Raw genomic sequence first — 21861 nt, 5'->3', positions numbered from 1 at the left:
AGAGGAGCATTGTTCTGTCTGCCATATCCATGTCCGGAATAATGTTTTTGGTCTTAGTCACTAATACAGGCCAAAAATTGTCCAGTATTTACAAATTCACATTATTTGACCTATTATTGCTTCTGGTAAGGATGAACTGCCCCCTCCAAGAGAGAAGAGGATCAATGTAATTGACCTGGCACTATGTGGGCTGGCCATTCCCTCCAAAAAATGGTGCCAATTCAGGGCTAAGTTATTACTCACTTCTGATAGCAAATTGTGCATTCCATCCACACTGCCAGTAGCTAGATTAGCCTTCATTAAGAGGAAGGCCGTGTTGTTGAATTCATTTTTAGACTCCATCTCTGCCTCATAGCCACTCAGGTTACAGGCCCAGTAGAGAAGTATTGGGTACTAAGAGCAGTGCTGTATGATAACTACAGGACAGGGCCACTTGTTCACCTTGGTATTTACAGTCCGTGCTGAGGTGATGCTTTCTAGTGAGCACGAGAAACATAGGTTTACTCACCTTATGCCCCTCCTCAAAGACCTGCCTCCCAATGTGTTGTCCTTATTCTTTTAGGATTATTCCTCCGCAACCTCTGATCTGCTGGACAAGTCCAGGAACCAGCCACTAGCCAGGAGTGTCTGAATGCCTGTAACTCAATTCACCTTGTCTCTAGACAAGGTGGACAACCAGGGGAACTGCTGATGTTTCTGCCCAATATGAGAAGTTTCTGTCGACACATTCTTCGAGTACCACTTCTAAGTGCTGCTGTAATGGAAAAGCAATTCATTTCTAGATAGCACCTATATAACTTGCCAACCCATCTGTGAAACAGGACAAAGTTATTCTTTCCTCCTTATTAACTGATCATAAGGAAGCCCCATAAAGTCATAGATACAGATTACAGGAGAGGCATTGGTACATCGGGTGTAAGTGCCTTGGAAGTCTGAGCCCAATGTATTTCATGTGCTCAGGTCCAGTTCTGAAGGTACATCTTCCGTGCTGCAACGGTTTGCTGCTGTGTCCACTTGACATTATGATGTCTGAGGTACACAGACACTCAATTCATGATGGGTAACTCTGGTCCCATCCTCATTTTTTATACCGTGATCGGCCACTCAGTTTCTCTCAAGGTTCTACAACGCACTGGGAGCTCCAGAGCCCTAGAGGCCTGCACCAAGACTCTCCTCCTGGACCATCCTTCTTTACAGTGATTGTTACTTCTAGCACTATTGGAACTGCTGGGTCATTTGGTCCAAATGGTAGGGTGGCTTGTGCTGCAGCCTGCACCTATGACAGAGGCCATTTTTGTACTGTGCTCAATTATAAACTGGCAGTTTTCCAAATCACCCTGCTAAATAACATATACTGCCTTCCAAATGCAAATGGGTCTACTAGTACTGGGTCTTTTAATGATAAGGGATGCTAGATGCAGCCTTCTTAGTGATAAGAGGTACAAGTCCTTTATCAAGAGATTTCCCAACATGCTGCAGACCACTGGGCTCCTGAGCATTTCACTGAGGCATAAGGCCCTGAATCTTTCTGGGGTTTTTCTTTTCTCCCCTTTGTCATACATGTTTTATGAAAGCATCTAGGTTATTTGCCTCCTCTTACTCACGAGTTCCAGTTAGCATGATGTCATCAACATAGATGAACAATGTGACAATCTAAAGAATGTCAAAATTATATGGGTCCCTGTGTTAGTACAGAAAGCAGTTGAGTTGTATAACCCTGTGCAAGAGAGTGAGGGGTACATACCGATGGGGATCTAACAGGAAACATTCACCAAATCAATAATTGCATAGCAAGCACCACAGGCTATGTTGATCTACTGCAGTAAAAAGTTATAAACCAGATACTGTGTTGGGGTTTCCAAGTTTATAGTGATTCTTTTTTAATATAATTTGTCATGGTTTATCAGGTTATTGCAAAGGCCAGACAGGTAAATTGAGCAGAGATAGGAAAGAAACTGCTATTCCTCAGTGCTTCAAGTATTTAACAAAAATGCTAATCTCTACAATCCCCTCTGGAATGCAATATTGCTTCTGGATGCACTGTGTGGTCCAAGGGATGGGGGCAGGTACAGGAACTCCCATATGATCCTTCCTGTCATGATAGTCCTTACTCCACAAATCAGAGAACCACTGATAGAATTCTGTTGGCAGCTAAGTCCATCTATCCCAATTATACCTTATGGGAATGGGAAATGACCACAGGTTGGATGTGTAGACCCACAGGACCAGTTATGAGACAGTCTTGGACTGAAAATCCATTTATCACCTGCCTTCCATAAGCCCCCATTCTACCTGAGTGTCCATGATGGCATATCACATAAGATCACAAATCTAATATTTTTGAAAAATTTTTGTACTCCTTTTTCACTGTCCAGTTCAGAGGAGAATTTACTAGATGTACATGTGATGGTGCTATGGTGTGTTTCTTAAAGGGATTTGACCGCCCCTTCAATCAATGAGCTCTAGATCTACAAATTGACTTGGATTTGTAAACTGAATGAGGGACATCAATTTTCCATGGTAGCAACTAAGTTCTCCTTGCCACTGTCTTTATTTTTATTTTTTATACACAAAATGAGCAATACATTACCTGTTCCTCTATCTCACTCTTAGGCATACCATGACCTATTGACCACTGCCACAGAATCCTGCAGGTAAAGGAAACTCGATTGTCACAATGTGCTACCTTTACTTCCAATTCTGTAATAAAATTCATCTTGTCTCTGATGTTTAAGTACCATCATCTGACCCCTGGCATAATGAAATCCCAACCTCCCTACAGATAATATCGATCTTGGTTCCGTGGCGTATCTGACTGTCAACCACAGCCTGCAGACAGCACACAACAACCAATAAGCATCTCAAAGATTTTGGTGTCTTGTTCTCAGGGCATTCCTTATTGCCTTCATGAAGGGAGAGTCCTCCCTGTTACTTCTCTGAAACCCTCCCAGGGACCATAGTCAAGTAGTGAGGCTTACCTAACAACACTAGTCTAACATTCCCACCTCCCTGAGTCTTCTCGGGGAAGTTCTAGCCTCTCTACTTTATTCATCATAGGTCATCATGACCAAGCTGCAATAAATCATTCCAACAAAATACCGAAACCAGTCCGCAAGTGAACCCGCCACAACATTGAATCCTGAGTCACTTTTGAATGCCCACCATGTCAATGGGTTTTTTCAAATTCGGTTTTCATTGTACATTCCCATGCCAACACATAAAATCCACTCTCATATATATATTCTCCCAATTCCTATTGGCATATAACAAATTCTATAATTTCTTTCTATTGTAGGCTTTGTCTGTCTCAAATAGGGATTTCGATTCCCCACTGAGTCTGTGTTGAGACTCCATCCTGATATTGGGCTACAGGCGTTGAGTGGTGTTGGTGGCACATCTTGAGAAGAGCAGGCATCATCTCGCATGGCATCTTCTGAGCTGAGGCTATTGAGTGGTATTCAGGTGCTATGGTCTGAATATTTGTCTCCCCTCCATATTCATATGTTGAAATCTAATCACCAATGTGATTTCAGAAGCAGGGCTTCTGGGAGGTTACTAGGTCATGAGGTTAGAACCTTGGTAAGTGGGATTAGTGCCCTTATAATAAAGGCCCCGCAGACTGTCTTCTCTCTTCCATCATGTGAGGACACAGCTAGATGCCACCATTTTTGAACCAGAAAGAGGGCCCTCACCAGACCCCCAACTATGCTGTCACCTTGATCTTGGATTTCCCAGCCTCCTCAGAACTGTGAAAAATAAATTTCTAGTGTCTATAAGCCATCCAGTCTATCGTATTTTGCTATCACAGCCTGAACAGACTGAGACATCAGGTAAATGGAGGCTGTTCTCCTCTAACAAAGGGAGAAAGAGCTTCTTCTGCTACCCAGGAGCATTTGGAGGAATTTCAGGACTTTCTATTCTTAGACTTGTCTACTCAAATGTCAAGGGTCCTACTTTCTCCCTATTAGGCATTCAGTGTTGACACAGGACACGTGGAATGGCTCTGCATTTAGTCTTCTTTGCAGCTCTACTTTGTAATGAGATCCTAGGCCTGATTTCTAGCACAGTCTGCCATATGGCTATATGAGATAAAAATCTCCTTTAAACCTGTCTGTGGCTTTAACAATATGCTTTAACTTGGCAAGTAGGGGCCCTAAGCCTTTTCCCAATTAACTATAAAAGTAAGCTTTTTAAAGCCATTTTATTGAAGTATTGATATGCATATTTATTATGTACTAATTCAATGAGTTTGGAGACAAGCATACATTCATGAAACCATCACCACCATCAACACCATAGACATATCCATCAACATGCAAAAGTAAACTTTAACAATTGTGATATTATTGCATGCTAGGGATCCTAATGCCTTGAAACCAGTGGCCAATTCAACTTCAAACTACTATTTGAGAGTCTGATTGCTAGACTCACTCCTCATAAAGTTATCTTAGCCTATCCCAGAGACTGAGGCAAAACATACATGTTGGTGTTTCATTTTGTTTTATGGCAGTAAGGCAGGATAGTCCTAGGAAAGTAGGACTGAAGGAAAATAAAAGTGAAGTAGGATATGAAACAAAGCAAAGATACGGTGAGCTGGTTACAATGTCTAACAAAACAAACAAACAAAAACTCATAGCTCATTGTCAGGACTAAATAGTCTCTGCTCAGAACTTGTCAAAAAGAGAAAGCTCTTCATCTGTTGTATTCCTCTCTGTCTCCCATCTTTAGCTAGCTACAATCCCATTGGTGTTAACTCCTCTCCACTTCTAGTTGTTACCTGGACCCTCTGAGAAGCTGCTGGGAAAGCCAGTCTCCACGCACACTTGGTTCTTACTATTATACGTGCTGTATTAGTCCATTTTACTGCTGCCGATAAAGACATACCCAAGACTGGGCAATTTACAAAAGAAAGTTTATTGTACTTACAGTTTCACATGGCCTCAAAATCATGGCAGAAGGCAAGGAAGAGCAAGTCACATGTTACATGGATGGCAGCAGACAAAGAGAGAGCGTGCGCAGAGAAATTCCCATTTTTAAAACCATCAGATCTCATGAGACACATTCACAATCACGAGAACAGTACAGGAAAGACCCACTCGCATGATTCAATTGTTTCCCACCTGGGCCCTCCCACAACACGTGGGAATTATGGGAGCTACAAGATGAGATTTGGGTGGGGACACAGAGCCAAACCATACCATTCCACCCCTGCCCCTCTCAAATCTCATGTCCTCACATTTCAAAACAAATCATGCCATTCCAATAGTCCCCCAAAGTTTCAACTCATTTCAGCATTAACTCAAAAGTCCACAGTTGAAAGTCTCATCTGAGACAAAGCAAGTCCCTTCCACCTATGAGCCTGTAAAATCAAAAGTAAGCAACGGGGTACATGTATTGGGTAAATACAGCTGTTCCAAATAGGAAAAATTGGCCACAACAAAGGGGTTACAGGCCCCATGTAAGTCTGAAATCCAGCAGAGCAGTCAAATATTAAAACTCCCAAATGGTCTCCTTTGACTCCATGTCTCACATCCAGGTCACACTGATGCAAGAGGTGGGCTCCTATGGCCCTGGGCAGCTCCACCCCTGTGGCTCTGCAGGATATAGCACCACTCCTGGTTGCCCGCTGGTGTTGGATATCTGTGGCTTTTCCAGGCACTTGGTGCAAGCTGTCAATGGATCTACCATCCTAGGGTATGGAGTTCAGTGACCCTCTTCTCACAGCTCCACCAGGCAGTGCCCCAGTAGGTACTCTGTGTGGGGGTTCTGATCCCACTATGGATTTCCCTTCTGCACTACCCTAGCAGAGGTTCTCCATGAGGGCCCCACCCCTTGGGTAAACTTCTTCCTGGGCATCCAGGAATTTCCATACATCCTCTGAAATCTAGGTGGACGTTCCCAAACCTCAATTCTTAACTTCTGTGCACCCACAGGCTTAAGCTGCCAAGGCTTGGGGCTTCTACCCTCTGAAGCAACAGCCCAAGCTATAACATGGCCTCTTTTAGTCACAGTTGGAGTGGCTGGGATGCAGGACACCAAGACCCTAGACTACACACAGCAGAAGGACCCTGGACCCGGGACACTAAACCATTTTCTCCTCCAAAACCTCTGGGCCTGTGATGGGAGAGGCTGCCGCAAAGGTCTCTGACATGCCCATTGTCTTGGTGATTAACATTTGGCTCCTCATTAGTTATACAAATTTTTATAGCTGGCTTGAATTTCTCTCAGAAAATGGGATTTTCCTTTCTATTGCATTGTCAGGCTGCAAATTTTCTAAACTTTTATGTTCTGTTTCCCTTTTAAAACTGAATGCCTTTAGCAGCACCCAAGTCACTTCTTGAATGTTTTGCTGCTTAGAAATTTCTTCTGCCAGATACCCTAAATCATCTCTCTTAAGTTCAAAGTTCCACAAATCTCTAGGGTGGGTGAAAAATGCCACCAGTCTCTTTGTTAAAACATAACAAGGGTCACCTTTGCTCCAGTTCCCAAAAAGTTCATCATTTCCACCTGAAACCACCTCAGCCTGGACTTTATTGTCCATATCGCTATTAGCATTTTGGTCAAAGGCCATTCAACAAGTCTCTAGGAAGTTCCAAACTTTCCCACACTTTCCTCTCTTCTTCCAAGCCCCCCAAACTGTTTCAACCTCTGCTTGTTACCCAGTTCCAAAGTTGCTTCTGCATTTTTGGGTATCTTTTCAGCAGCACCCCACTCTACTGGTATTGATTTACTGTTTTAGTCCATTTTCATTGCTGCTAATAAGGACACACCCAAGACTGAGAAATTTACAAAAGAAAGGGGTCTAATTGGACTTACGGTTCTACATGGCTGAGGAAGTCTCACAATCATGGTGGAAGGCAAGGAGGAGCAAGTTACATCTTACGTGGATGACAGCAGGCAAAGAGAGCTTCCTCAGAGGAACTCCCATTTTTAAAACCATCAGATCTTGTGAGACCCATTCACTATCACAAGAACAGCACATGAAAGACCCATCTCCATGATTCAATTATCTCCCACCAGGGACCTCCCACAACACGTTGAAATTATGGGAGCTACAAGATGATATTTGGGTGGCAACATAGAGCCAAACCATATCATGTGCTATGAAGTTTGGTACCATTAAGAGATGAGATGACTCTGGCTGTGATAGAAGATTCATGGTCCTGGTGAAGGATGTTGTTAGGGCATCTCTGCCCAGTAAGACAGGCAAATAAGTGAGGTCTGGGTTGGGGTATCAGTGGAACTAAGTTGACCTAGGCTGATGCATAAGTTGAGTCTAGAATCATAACAATTACAACAGCTTCCTATGGCTTCTCTTCAAGTCTATCCTTGTGGTAAGAACTGTTTTTTTCTAAAATATCAATCCTCTACAAATTTTTCTAAACTACCAAAACATCTACATTCTTTACTGCCTTCTCAGGACTTTTTTGTAATCTATCTACTGCTCCCAAATCATTATTTCATCGACTATGTCCCTCCTTTCTTAACTTTGGATGCAAGATATGGTATTTCTTCTACCTAGAATCCCTCACCTTAACCAATCTGCCTATATCTGGTAGACTCTAACTTATTGATCAAGGCCCCTAGCAAATGATGTCTTCTCATTAAAACTTTCTAGGACACCATGGTAGAAAAAAATCATTTTCACTTCTGTGGTTCCCACTAACTTTGCATTAAAGACTTAGGCCTTAAGACCCAAGTCTAAGAAATATCCATTCAGAAGATGAAGCTGTGTTGTAGTGGAAAGAGCACAGGACTTGAGTGTTCTGGGTTGGAATATGTATTAGTTTGCCAAGGGTGCCATAACAAAGTGCCATAAATGGGGTGGGTTAAACAGCAGAAATTAATTGTCTCACCGTTGTGGAGGCTAGAAGTCCGAGATCAAGGTATCATCAAGGTTGGTTCCTTCTGAGGCTGTAAGGAAGGATCTGTCCCATGCCTCTTCCCTAGCTTCTGGTGGTTTTCTGAAGCTTTGGTGTCCCTTGGTATGTAGAAGCATCACCCTGATCGTTGCCTTCATCTTCACATGGCGTTTTTCCTGTGGTGTGTTTGTCTCCAAATTTCCCCTTTTTATAAGGATACCAGTCATATTGCATTAGGGGACTCTTTTCCTCTAGTATGACCTCATCTTAACTAATTACTTCCACAGTGTATTTCCCCATAAGATCCCATTCTGGGGTATTGCAGGTTAGGACTTTAATATATCAATTTAAAAAGGTGGGGGTAGGGAGTGGGGAAGTGGGAGGGGGGAACACAATTCAACCCAAAACAGAATGTAACTTGGGGAAAATCTCATAAATTTTCTGAGCCTCTTTCCTCTAATCAGATAAACAGGAAGAATAATACTGAAAAAAAAACCTAGATTAAATGAAGATCAATAGCAATGTTGTGTGAAGCTTGTCCAACCCACCTTATTTGGTTGTTGTTATTGTTCTGTTTTGTTTTGTTTTAGGCTTTTAGAAGCCTGAAGCCATGGTTTTTAGTTTCTGTCTCTAGCGATAAGTAGAAAAGAAGGATGAGGAAGGGGCTTTACTGGTCCAACCAGAAACAGAAACTAAGAACCCATGACTGTATTCTCTCCCTTGGACACTTCTGTCAGAATAGCAGAGGGAGAAGGGATCAGAACAGATGAAATTTGTGTAAATATTAGATAAGAATATCTTCATTTGGACAAGTTGCTGTTTTAGAGCAGGATCTAGGGATGAAAGATTAGCCAAAAGTATAGAATACAGCAAGAGAGCAGAAGTATAGACTATAGGAAGAATATAGAGTAATGAGTGCTTCAGGGGAGACAGCAAAAGCTATAGCAAGAAAGAAAATGTGAGTAGATTACATGATCTTTCTGAACCTCAATTTCCACATAGAAAAAAATACCTACCTTCTACAGGCATAAGGAAAGCACCTTGAGTAGTAAACTAGCTATAGCTGGAAATATATTAGCAAATGCAGATTCTCACCATTGATTTGAATGAGTTCGTTGTTTTATTTTATGCTCATCTTCCTTTCTACTTTTTCCTTTTTCTTATCTTTCATTATTCTTTCAAGTACTGAATTCAAGTTTTCTACCTGTATTCACAGATGCTTTACTCTACTCCAAAATAATTTTGTTTTCTTAAAAATAGTAGTGTTTTGTAAAAAAAAAAAAAAAAAAAAAAAAAATTCTCATGCAAGTAGGGGACAAAAGTCTTTAGGATCAAATTTACTCTCAAAAAACAATGGATTGAAAATACTTCATATCCATTAATTGAAACTGTTGAAAAATTGTATATTGAAATCCCCCCAAAAAGATTTTTTATTATTCAGTGTTTAAATGAAGCTGTCCATCTCATTATACAATAAATAAGGAGGTTATAGTGGTTTTGCCTACTCGCAGCTACTAGTATTTTTAGATTTCCTAGTCTCCATTTACATATTGAGAAGAACCCCCACCACACACACACACACACACACACACACACACACTCCCTCTCACTCTCTCTCTCTCTCTCTCTGAACAGAAAGCATGGGGAAAAGAGGAAAGGAGAAAGAGAGATTCTTCAATCAGCCCTCCAGTGGATCACAACTCAATATCTCTTCTTAATTTCTGCTTTGGATCTTCAAGTCTCTCAACTCCATCAAACACTCAATTTTGTTTATTTTAACTGTAATTTATAGCCTTACATTGTATTAGTTGCTATGAGTAAGACGAGAGGAAAGATCAAAAGTAGATTATAGTAAGAATCTCTTATCATCAGAGGTTAAAAACATAGATGTACATAAATAATAATAATGTAAGACAGAATATACCATAGAGAGAAATCAATTACAATGTATATTCAGCTGAGAAAGAAATCGCATATTGTGAGTGGGAGTCAAGGGGGACCTGGAGGAACTTCATGAAGGAACAGTATTAGAAAAGGGTTTTTAGCAATTAGGAATTTTTTAAAACGACACAGAGACAATAAAGAAGTCAAGCATGACTAAAGTTGAGCATATTTGTGGAGGAGTAAAGAGAGACAAATTTATGTGGTTGAAATATATAAAAATGCTATTCTTGTAGGTCAAAATTGTATGTTGGGGCTAAATTGTAGATGATCTTGAATGTCAGAAAAAGTCTGGACTTATGCTCTTAACAACTGTGAGACCTTTGAGAGAACAGCATGTATGTGTCATATTTTAAAGAAGATTCACTTGCTAATTTTGAGCTTGGCCTGAAAATAAGAAGTGCAGTTGGGAAACTCTCGAAATACTGGATACCAACTAAGTCCCCAAACCTCTACTAGACTTCATGCCACTGAATGAAGATCTCCTTCCTGCATTTACTTCCTGTCCCTTGTACATTTCTATTCATCTAACATCCTTCACCAATTCCTTTGACCTCACTTGCTATCCCTGCCTAATCATCAGGATTCCTACCTCTGCACCTGGATGGGCAAAGCCTAGCTCAACAGGGTCATGGGGTCAGCCGGGCTAAATTTGCAGTAACAGCTATCATGACCTTTATTTTATTTACCATAATATTTGTTTGTATGTCTTGCTCTCTCTCTTTCCTCCTTTGACCATGCTTTTCTGAAGGCCATGCTTAATGCCTTATCTATGTGCTGGGGCCTAGCAGGGCACCTGGCACCTATTAGGTGCTCAATAAATATTAATTCAGTAAAATTCCCACCATAGCAACTCAGGAAAAAAAAAAAAAAAGTGGTTGCTTTATTAAAATCTTCTCTGATCTCTTGTTTAACCTCCTGATAGCATGTAGTTAGTAAGCCTATGGCCTAGGTTTTCTGGGATAGCCCCAATCTAAGACAGTTTATAATTACCTAAAATAATCTCTATTATGTTGTTTCAAAGAGCCACATTCAGCACATCTTTTTAATTTTCCTTAGGGCTTGTCATGCACAATTCATTCTGGACACATATAAGTGCTCAAAAGATACATTTATTGATTGAGTGGATAAACATTTCAGAAATTTTAATTACCAATCAACTAAATAAGTACAGGTAAATCACATTTTACAAATTATGTGTCCAGCTTTGGTGACAAAACCAACTCCTATATTTATAGTTCATGCTAGATAAATGAGTACTTGAGTATATCCTGTTATGTTTCTTTCAATATTACTATAATTTGAATGTAACCAGTTCTTAAGACCAGTCTAAGTCCTATTTCCAAACCTCTCAACAAATCAGACTCCAAAAACTTCATAAAGAGGTATTTTTACTGAGGGTTTCCTGAAAAGACAAGGAAGTTGTTTACCTCACATATTACCAAGTAGGAATTTATTCAAAATTCACTAAATATTTCTCTTCGACTCTGTAGGAGTACTCTAAGATCTACTCCTTAGAGCAACTTCTCGCTCTCTTTTCTGCTCCATGCTCTGCCTTCTCATGCAAAGTTTATCACCATTTTGACTTTTCTCACTCCATTCTCTGGCCACTTCTAGCCTCCTTGTGAGAAATGGGAAAGTTATTCTACAAAGATTATAAAAAGTCACAATTTCTTACTATAAGATTGCTATTATATACATATCTATACACACACTAATATATATAGTGCATGTCATTCCTTATTTGGAGATGCTTCCTTAACTATCCCTGGGCAACTTCCTTTTCTTTCTTCGTTCAGTTCCCCTTACCCAATTAAAACACTTTTAAACTAATAGCCAATCGAGTAATGTGTAAAATGTGAGGTCCTATTCCAGCCAATGGAAATTGGACACAGCAGTAGGGTAGACACGTCAGATTATAAATAACTCTGTCTCCTTTGTTTGGTGTGCTCTCGTGGCTGGACAGCTATTGAGTAGCACCCTTTCTGCAGAAAGTAAAGCTCGCCTTGCTGAGAGATCATTTGTTCCTGTGCTAATTTTTTCTTTTCTTTTTTTTTTGTGACACCAAAAACTTCATTCCCAACATCCTACTCTTCCATTAGAAATTTAGGAACAGCTTTCCCTGTTCTTAAGTAAGTTGGCCACTGCCAGTTCATCCAATATTCCTTTACAAAACTATGAATAGCTGAGAAGCAAAGGATACTTCCTCCTGGGGTCAATGGGAGTAAATATAGGAATTTCAAATAAATATTTAATATTTTCCCTGTATTGTCTCCTACCAACAGATTTAATGCTTCTTTTGCATTTTCCTTAGAGCTGCTCATGCACAATCCTGGCCACATATGGGTGCTCAATAAATATGCATTTATTGACTTCTTAGGAAAATGTTTCAGAAATTTTCATCACTGGTCACCCAGAATATTTAATAATATTAATGTAACACATAACTCTTGGACCCCTGCTATGTGTGACAGTGTACTAAGGGAGCCACACAGCTTTGGATGGAATGAGGGTGCGACCAGAATCCAAAAGAAGTTCTACTGAATCAGCGTGTTCATGCCGCCAACCAAATAAAACTTGAAAATTGACCTGATGAGGTGAGCCAAATGTCTCTTCAGGCTCATAATTTTCCAAGGCTCATTATACAATTTCACATTAGCATTTTCAGCTCTTTCGATCACAAAGTAATAGACCAAAAACAAACTAAGAATATAAGCAATATCTAGATCATGGTAGGAAGATTCATCCCCCTCTCAGCTAATTGACTAAACCAGAAAGCCTAATTAGTGTTACAATCACTTCCTACAGGAAAGCATTCACTGTACATTAGAACAACCTAATGTTAACTAACATTGTACATTAAACCTAGATCATGTTCACTTGCAAGGAAATCATTTTTTTAATAGAAAGGATTCAGTTTTAATGTTCTGTAATGGGCCATTTATTAGTATACAAGAAGGTCAGAAGAACTAATTAGAGACTATTTGAGCAAGTGTAAGTGATATGGTTTTCCCAGGTTGCCAATTGGGATTCTAAATCCCAGAGCAGTATACTGAGATGCAGATATAGTATCAGATTTTACATGCCTGTGGGATTATTTGAGTCCCCCAAAGCTCAATTTAAATACCAGGTTGTGAAAATGTGCTTCAGTAAAGCAAGTTTAAGTCACATTCGTCCTTTTGATTTTTATGGGATCTGAGCAGCTAAAAGCCTGTGTGGGTTAAAAAAAAAAATTAGCTCTGTGGCATTCCTTTTTCATTTTATGTACTTCGGTATAAACACTGAAAAGCAGTATCTTTTCTCTTCTTCACACCATCCAACATTCATGACAGTAATTATCTGGATTGCTTAATTCCTGCACTCTTCCTGTTTGCATGTAACACACTTTACCAAAATTTCCTCAATGTGAGACCATCCTAATGGTTTCTTTTTTCAGCAGTTGTGAAGCAAGCTGTCTGAGGAGAGGGAGTAATTTTGGAATTTGATAGCAAGGCCCCTGAGGATATGAAAACTACCTCAAAATGCATTGTACAACTGCCTCAGGCAAGTAAGGTATACCCAAGCTATGAACATCTGGCTTGCAACTATTATTTACATAATGAATTCATTCTACCCCACCCTCACTATTTATCTCAAGATCCTCAGCTCTCTCCCTCAGGGATTGTTCCAGAATACAGCTGAGAGGTTCCTAAGCCAGTCTGAGCCAGGGAGCCAGCCCGGTCTCCTCTTCCTCACCTCACTCGTCAAGGAGGTCAGGCATAAGCTTTGATCCTCACTCTGTCTTTTATGATTCACACTTTCCTTGTTTCTATCTAAAGTTATTTTTTTCTCAATGTATAGATTTGTCTTTTCAGCAACAATATATAGACATCATTTAAGCAAGAGCAAAACCCCCTTTTCTTCTCTTTTAAACAATTCCTTCCAGGTTACCTCTTTACTTTACTTTCCTTTGTTTACATTTGAACCAAAATTACAAATCATATCAACATAGAAAAACATTAGAGTCAGACTTAAATCATATAAAAACAGAAAATAATAAAAGTCAGACTTAGAGTCAAATTATATAAAAGAATTGTGTTTAAGTAAATTTTAAAACAAAGAACTGGAGCTAAAATTCTCCCTCCAATTAATCTATAAAGGCAATGAAATCTACAAATCTACAAAGACAGTAGAACAGCACAATCGTCTGATTCTGAAGCTAAGACAGAGTTACAAAGAAAAAAGAATATCCAAGGTAATCGTCAATCAGAAGAACAAGGAGTGGGAGAGTTGTCCGACCTGACATTCAACATTTTTATTAAATCTATAATAGTTAGGACAGTGTGGCATTTGCTTGAGAGTGGATAAGCCGAATAATGGAAAAGAATGCAGAATCCTAAAATAATCCCACACAAATAATTTGAAACAGAAATTAAAAGTCACTGGGGAGAATAACATTTATTCAGCGAGTGGGCCTGGGACAAATGGTTATCTACAAGGGAATAAATAAATTTGATTCTTAACCTATATCATACCCTAAAATCAGTTACCAGTTTTATAAACATATATTATTCTTTATATATATACACACTATATATATTACTATTATATGTAATATATATACGTGTGTGTGTGTGTGTATATATATATACTTTTTTTTTTAGATAGTGTCTTCCTCTGTCACCCAGGCTGGAGTACAGTGATGTGATCATAGCTTATTGCAGCCTTGACTTCCCAGGCTCAAGTGATCCTCCTAGCTCAGCCTCTCAAGTAGCTGGGACTACTGGTGCACCAGGTTAATTTTTAAATTTTTTGCAGAGATAGAACTCTTACTATGTTGCCCAGACTGGTCTTGAACTCCTGGGCTCAAGTGATCCTCCCACCTCATCTTGCAAAGTGTTGGGATTATAGGCGTGAGTCCCCGCACCTGGTGACTAGTTGTGTATTTAAGGCAAATATAAAAGGTAAAACTCTAGAAATTATAGAATAAAATATAGGATATCTTTACAACTGCAGAATGCAGAAAAATTTCCTAAACAATAGTAAAACCTGCACATGGTAAAGTAAAAGGTATATCACTACATTAAAACTAAAAATTTGTGTTCATCACAAGACATGAGGAGTTAAAAAGACAAGCCTCAGAATGAAAAAAAAATTCGCTATACATATTTTTTGACATAGGATTCATATGTAGAATAAATAAAATAAGACAACCAAATTGAAAAATAAAAGTGTGAATGGACATTTTATAGCAAAGGCAAAAAATGGTCCTGTGTATATGAAAGGATACTTATCACAGATCAGAAAAACACAAATTGAAGCTACAGAGTAAAACAATTAACTTCCATAAAAATTAAAATGATGATTGCTAGCAAGGCTGTGGAGAAACAGGAATGCTTTTACACTATTGGTGGTAATGTCAATTAGTTCAACCATTGTGGAAGACAGTGTGGTGATTCCTCAAAGACCTAGAACCAGAAATAGCATTTGACCCAGCAATCCCATTACTGAGTATATACCCAGAGGAGTATAAATCATTTTAGTATAAAGGTACACGCATACATATGTTCATTGCAGCACTATTCACAATAGCAAAGACATGGAATCAACCCAAATCCCCATCAACGATAGACTGGATAAAGCAAATGTGGTACATATACACCATGGAATACTATGCAGCCATAAAAAGGAATGAGATTCATGTCCTTTGCAGGGACATGGGTGAAACTGGAAGCCATTATTCTCAGCAAACTAATGCAGAAACAGAAAACCAAACACCACATGTTCTCACTTGTAAGTGGGAGCTGAACAATGAGAACACATAAACACCGAGAGGAACAATACACACCGGGGCCTGTCAGGGTGGTGGGTGGTGCGGGGAGAGAGAGCATCAGGAAAAATAGCTAATGGATTCTGGGCTTAATACCTAGGTGATGAGTTGATAGGTGCAGCAAACCACCATGGCACATATTTACCTATGAAACAAACCTGCACATCCTGCACATGTGCCCTGGAACTTAAACAACGTTTTAAAAAATTAAAATGATGACGAATTTTAAAACTAAAACTCAATCAAAAACAAGGTGAAGGTCTCTATCACACTTCTGGTGATAATATAAATTGTTACAGCCACTTGAAAGAAAGTCTATCTTGGCATGACTAAGGAAAATTCAACATAGGCATATCCCATGTTTCAGCAATTTCATTTCTAAATGTATACCATAGGGAAACTCTTACTATGAGGGAAGATGTCTTGTGCAAAGTTGTTCTTGATAGCCTAAACAGGAAATGACCCAATTCCCATCAACAGGTCAACAAACAAACTGTGTAGTATTTACATAATAAAATAAGACATAGGAGTGGAAGTTAGTGAGTGAAACGATTACACGCATCAACATATGCAGGTCATGGGATATATTACTGAGGAAGTATATATTGCTTGGGAACGTGAGGAACGAGCAGAATTCAATAAAGGTGGAGCAGTGAGGACTTATAAGGCACTCACAGCATTTTATTGTGATGGTCTCATGGGTATTCATTTTATTATTCTTTAAACTATACAGATGGGTTGTACACACTTTTGTATGCATGATACAGTTTACAATAATCAAACACCTTTTTAAAGAATCAGAGTAATAAAACTTCAAAACCCTTGAAAGTTCCCAGAGGTCCTCTTCAAAATCTTTGTTCAGACTCTTCTAGTAGAAGGTCATTTGAATAACTACCTCTTTGCAGTATTCCTTCAACTGAAATGAGGTGTAGAGTAGAAACACAGAGGCTACTCATTGGCAAGATCAAATCCAGAGATTTTAGAAGCAAAAACATGCTCCTTCAAGGTCATTACCATGTAAATTTTGCTCATTGGTATATCTCTAACATCTGGCCTAGTAGATGACACATAGTAGGTGCTCAATAAATATTTGATGAATGAATGAATGAACGTACACACTATGTACTATAACAGATTGGATCCATGAAGGACTCTTAAATTCTATTTAAGCATACCAAGGAGTACTGAGAATAATACTCTTCAATTATATTAGTTAATATTGATATGCCATCTAAGCTGATATAACAAAGAGATCCCCCCCGCAAAAAAACTGTAGTACTTCAAATAAGATAGAAATGTGTATTTCACACATGTACTAGTACAAAAACAGGAGTCAGGGGACCTAGAGTAGATATGCCACTCAGCTTTTGGAGGTCTCAGGGACTAAGGTCCTTTCTCTCTTGTTTCAACATCCTCCATAACAGGAGTTGGCAAATATCCGTAATATTTTAAAATAGTAAATATGTTAGGCTTTGCTGGCCACTTATGGTATCTGTGGTATATTCTTCTTCTTTTTCCACAACTCTTCAAAATTATTTTTAAAAATAATAGTAGCTCAAAGATCACATGAAATGAGACCTTTGGCCCAAGGACCATGACCCCTGCGCCTCAGGGTACTGTCTGCGTCTTCAGGATTGGGGATTGAGACTGGATTACCAGCAGTTCGTCAGTATTTCAGCACGTGGGAAAGGGGAATGAGAGGAGGTAAAGACAAGCAATTTCCTCTAAGATAGTGAGTGGGAAGTCACACACATCACTTCTAATCACATTAAGTTGGCAAGGATTTAGTCATGATCGTAAGCAGCTGCAAGAGAGACTGGAAAACCTAATCTCTAGCTAGGCAGCCATATGCCCTGTTAAACTCAGGTTAAAGTTTCTATTCCTGTAGAAAACAGAGTAAAATAAGATCACAGAGAGAGATGTAGCCTCCTCTAGACACATCTACTCAGTTTTGTTCCCTTCACTCTTTCCTTGAAGATAACCTCTACCCTGAATTTGCTATTTACCATGCCCATTCATTTGTATTTTTCTATGACAATTATCGATTTTTTTTAGTTTTAACCTTGAAATGCATGTTATCATACTAGATGTTATCATTTTACAAATTCTTTCTATTCAATCTTATGTTTTTGAGATTCTTCTCCTTGTTAATACATGTAGCTCACTCAATTTGCCTGCTGCATAGTGTTCATTAGGTGAATGGAACACAGCTGCTTATCAGTTCTGTTTGTGAAAATTAGGTTACTTCCCACTTTTCTCCAAGGTCCAGAGCTCAGAGAAAAGGTAATAGCGAAACTCCAGGATGGAGATGATTATGCCCCGAGGAAAGGTCTGGATTATGAAAATTAAGAAAACAGCAGACTTGGACAAAGGAAAACTTGTTTTTAATCTCCTTCATTGGCAGGTCTTCTTCCTCTTAAATGTTTGTTTTCTGCAAAGTCTTGTCCTTTTTTTTTCTTTTGTTTGACAGTCTCTCCTTATGTAATATCATCTGCTCCAATGAATCAAAGTAGATAGCCAGCTACTGGAGCAATTCAGGTTCAGGTCTGCCTTCCCTACTCAGACCTCCTTTGTTCCTCCTTTCCTCCCTTTTCTCAAAACCAACTCTCACCACCATTTGCCCATGAAGAGCAATTCAACTCTCTCCACAGCTCACCCCCAACCTCTACTTTTAATTCTATACCTTGTTTTTTTTTAGAGTGAAGCATCTCTAAAACCTCAGCAAAAAAAATTTTTAAAAACTATACATGGAGGCTTAAGTTCTTTTTTTTTTTTTTTTTTTGAGGCGGAGTTTCGCTCTGTCGCCCAGGCTGGAGTGCAGTGGCCGGATCTCAGCTCACTGCAAGCTCCGCCTCCCGGGTTCACGCTATTCTCCTGCCTCAGCCTCCCGAGTAGCTGGGACTACAGGCGCCCGCCTTGACAACGGCTTTCTGTCCCACCGGTCTGCATGTGTGTTGTTATTTGTGGCAGGATTTTGGTTTTGTGTCTTGTCTTTTTGTTTTTTACAGGGGTTGGGTGGTGAGAGAGGGAGAAGTTGGAAGAGAGTGGGCATGTTTCTAGTGATAAATGTGAAGAAGGTATCTATGGCATCATCCTTTGTGTGTCTCCTCTAAGCATGAATAAGCACTGATGGATTTAAATATTTGTGCTTTTCAGCCATGTTCAACACATTGAATCTTGGACTTCAATATAGTTGACAGAGGTAGCACTAATTGTCTCAGATATTAATGCAGATTTATGTAAAAATAGCCAAATTAACACTGGCCTAGCACTTATTATTTTTAATTTGCACATAATTGTACATATTTATCGGGTACAGAGTGATATTTCAACATATGTATACAATGTGTAATGATCAAATCAGATTAATTAGCATATCCATCACCTCAAACATTTATCATTTCTTTGTGTTGGGAACATTCAAAAACCACTCTCCTAATTACTTGAAAATATATAATCCATTGTTGTTAACTGTAAGTCTCGCTATAGCGCTGTAGAACACTAGCCCTTATTCCTCCTATCTACTTGTACTTTTGTATCCATTAACGAACCTCTGGCTATTCCCTGAGCCCTTAACCGTCCCAGTTTTCTCCTCTCTCATAAAAGTAGGAGGCTTCCCAGCCTCCCACTCTCTACTTCTATGAGAGTAGAAGCCACCTTTCTACTCTCTACTTCTATGAGATCAACTTTTCTGCCTTCCATATACAAGTGAGAACATGGGGTATTTATCTTTTCTGGCACTGATTTTAATGGGACGAGAGTCTAGTTCTAAAGAGAAACAAGTTAATGTAAACACCTGCCTTTAGGAACTGTTTTTCTTCAACCCCTTTCACAGACTGATCTGTCTCACAGAGAGTTGTTCCAAAAAAAGAAAAAAAGGAAGAAATGTCTTAAAATATAATGTGCAACTTAAATGCTAAGGCAACAAAAATCTTTTTTTTCCTCTTTTTGAAAAACAAATTAGAGAACAAAAAAAGGTTGGGTTCTTCTCATTGAATCATAACGTAGCTTATAAACAATCTAGAAGTCCTTGTCACCACCACCATTTTTGTTTCTTTTTTCTTTTTTCTTTTTTTTTTTTTCAGATCATCTGCACAACACTGCAATTCACAAAGCACTTTTTCCTCTCCTGGGTTTCCTACACGACCTTGGTCAAGCAGACTTCCTGCAGGTTTGACTTGGAACTTGCCAGAAACCCATCAGGAAGCGTTAGGCTGGGACACTGCTGCCCATCCCACATACCACACCCACATCCTATATCCAAAGACTCCACTGCTTTTATTATTTGGGCAACAAAGTGGGATACATAATAATACAAAACAAAGAATAATGCTTCAGGGACCTAAGAAATCAGCCCAGAGGATATAGAAATTTGAGACACTGGATCCAGTCAAATGGCATAATGCTTCTATCACTATCCCTCTCTCCCCAGCACACTTTGCTTGCTTTGAAAACTTAACATTCTTAATTAATTGTAAACCAAAGGGGAAGAAAGGCCTCCAGAATGTCGGAAATAACTTTTTAGTATAATACATTTACACACTATTGACAGAAACAGGCAAGATTGAGATGCCCTGAATAATATTCAGCTATATAGACAGATACATTGGGAAAAAAATGTTTAAAGAGCTTTCTAGGTCAAGAGGGGGCTGCTAAGTGGATGTGACTGATAGCTGATCACTAAGTAGATAATATTAGCAGTATGTTGCATTTATATGGAACTTCCTATTTAATATCATTTGTGGTAATTTATTAATAATTAAATATAAAGTGTACCTTGGTTTCCTTTCTCCATAAAATGCATGTTAAATTCATCCCAGATGTTCATCTACATTTGCCAACATACCTTCATCAATTCGCATAGCAGAATAGTTTTGTTAGCAAAAGGGAAAGGGAGAAAAATATTTAAATTTTATTGTCAACCCAGTGCCAAGACATACTACATACATTGCAACACTTAATCCCCTTCATACTCATATGAGTATTATATTACTATTTTCAATTTATAAATGAGAAGTCAGAGATTTAGAAAAGCCAAATAACATTTTTAATGTTTCACAACTAGGAAGTGGGAGAATCAGTACTTGAATTGTAGCCCATCTGGCTTCAAATCCCAGCAAGCTTTCTTTCCTCTGTGTTAAAACCCTCCCTAGTGAATGTCTTATGCAACTGTGAAGAGGTAGAATGGAAAAAATTTTTCCTATTCCCGAAATCTAACTGTGAGGATTATTTTTAATGGAGAAAAGTGACATCAGGTGGGGCATGGTGGCTCACGCCTGTAATCCTAGCACTTTGGGAGGCCAAGACGGGTAACTCACCTGAGGTAAGGAGTTCGAGACCAGCCTGACCAACATGGTGAAACCCCATCTCTACTAAAAATACAAAATTAGCCAGACATGGCAGTGGGTGCCTATAATCCCAGCTACTCAGGAGGCTGAGGCAGGAGAATCACTTGAACCCGGGAGGCAGAGATTTCAGTGAGCTGAGATCGCATCATTGCACTCCAGCCTGGGCAACAAGAGTAAAACTCCGTCTCAAATAAAAAATAAAAATCAAAATCAAACTGACATCAAGTCTCATACCAAAGGCTGCTAGTAGTGAAGGCCTTTGTGGAAACTTCTTGGAATACCAGTCCCTGTAGGTCATTAAGCAACATGGCTTTGCCTCCTACTACTAAGTCATTCGCAGGAAATGCCTTTCACTGAAATGCTGTTGATTGCAAGTGACTTCCAAATCCAAATAAGCATTTTAGGTCTGTTTAATAGATCAATACAGTAATTCAGCCCTGGGTCCCTGAAATCATTTGTTTGGACCTGATGTCTATGTAGTCAGATTGAAGTATATATATTAGCATGTGCAGGGAATTACACAAATAACTTGCAATGAAAAATGTTAAACCAATTTGTGTGAAGGAGGGAGTACTCAACTCATTTCCAAGTGACTGGGATTAAATGGGTCATTATAAAGGCAACATCTTCAACAAGCATCAAAAAGAAAAATAAACCTTTTGGCCAAAAACAAACAAACAAAAACACTCCATCATGTAGAGATGCTTTGGAGTTCAACTGAGCAGAGGTTACAAAGAAACTAGTAAAGAAAACCTAATATAAGTTGAAGAGCTTTTTTATTTTTGTTTCTTTTTAAAAAATCACTTCTACTCGACAGTGAAAGACTTTCCCAAGGGAAATAGTAGAGGACCTGTTGCTTGATTCTCTTAAACTCAGTGGACAAAACACCAGAGGGGAACAA

Source organism: Chlorocebus sabaeus, chromosome 11 (genome assembly GCF_047675955.1).
Source record: "Chlorocebus sabaeus isolate Y175 chromosome 11, mChlSab1.0.hap1, whole genome shotgun sequence".
NCBI classification, from domain to species: domain Eukaryota; kingdom Metazoa; phylum Chordata; class Mammalia; order Primates; family Cercopithecidae; genus Chlorocebus; species Chlorocebus sabaeus.
The sequence above is the reverse complement of the archived record's forward strand: the minus strand, read 5'-3'. Positions refer to the sequence as shown.